Here is a 1,126-nt window from a genome sequence, read left to right as displayed (position 1 = left end):
AGACTCGCTTGAGCCCAGGAGTTGGAGGTTGCTATGAGCTGTGATGCCACAGCACTCTACCCAGGGGGACAGCTTCAGGCTCCTGTCTTTAAAAAAAAAAAAAAAAAAAGAAAGAAAGCTGTTAACCTCTTTTGGCTCGCCAAGAGGCCAGGTCACCATGCATAGCTCCACACTTTAATTCATGCTACAAATGATACACACTCAGGTGCTCTCCTGGCCTCCTTGGAGAGTGAGCCAGTTCCAGAGAGCTTCAGAGAAAACAGCCCCAGTTCTAGAATCAATGGCACCCACTGTTCAAGGAAAGGGAAGTGCTCAGAGTTTAAAAAGGCCTGTTGGGAAGGCTGGGGAGAAGCAGAAGCAGGGCTTATCAGCCAAGTGTCCAGGAGATCAGAAAGATCTTGGCCAAGCACCTAACTATACCAGTATAATTACAGACTGGGCTATTTCCAGGGAATGTGTCCAGTGGGGGCCTTCACTCACAGTCCCAGGTTCCAGTTTTAAGTGGCTTCCTACTATTCTGAGCACCTGTCAGAAGGTTATGTGAGGCAGGATTACAGATGTGGCTACAGACAAGAGGATGGGGTAGTATAAGGAGGAGGTGAGGGAGGGGCGGGAGGAGTTTGGACCACTCCAGCAATTTCTCCATTCACTATTTAGCCCTACCCTGTGACTAGGAAAACAAAGGTGTCAAGGACAGGAGAGAAGAAAAGTCATTTCCTTTATTGTAACTGTAGCCCAGCTCGGTAAGAGCAAAAGCGGAAGGGGGCCATGAAGAATGACTATCTCTGAGTAGTATAGAGGGAGAGTCCTGCTTCTAGCAGGTCTCCACCCATGCACTAAATTCACCAGAGAATCACTGGAAAGATGAAGTGGAAGGGATCTCAAAACACCATTCAGGCTGATACACCATGCTCCTCATAATCCAAGGTATTGCTTGGAGTCAGACAAATAGTCTTCCCAGCCCCAAAGATCTTCTTCCAATTTAGGCAAAAGTCAAACTGGATCCAAAAAACAAGCTACTCTCCCCATGGCAAATTAGCAGGCTCCATCTGAGGGTGCCAAGGTATCCAGTTTGAACTTATCATAGGAAAGCTTAGGAGTCAGAAGACATGCCCTTTTTTTTTTT

General features: G+C 47.1%; 1 protein-coding gene across 1 annotated transcript in view; it reads right to left on the bottom strand.

Moving 5' to 3' along the window:
* The window catches only part of LIMK2 (LIM domain kinase 2), a 65,947-nt gene that overhangs the window by 61,295 nt on the left and 3,526 nt on the right, over positions 1–1,126 (bottom strand). The window lies entirely within an intron of this gene.

The sequence above is a fragment of the Otolemur garnettii genome, unplaced genomic scaffold, assembly GCF_000181295.1.
Source record: "Otolemur garnettii isolate 467f Iridium unplaced genomic scaffold, OtoGar3 scaffold00294, whole genome shotgun sequence".
In the NCBI taxonomy this organism is placed as follows: domain Eukaryota; kingdom Metazoa; phylum Chordata; class Mammalia; order Primates; family Galagidae; genus Otolemur; species Otolemur garnettii.
Note: the sequence above shows the minus strand (reverse complement) of the source record. Positions and strands in the feature narration are given on the sequence as shown.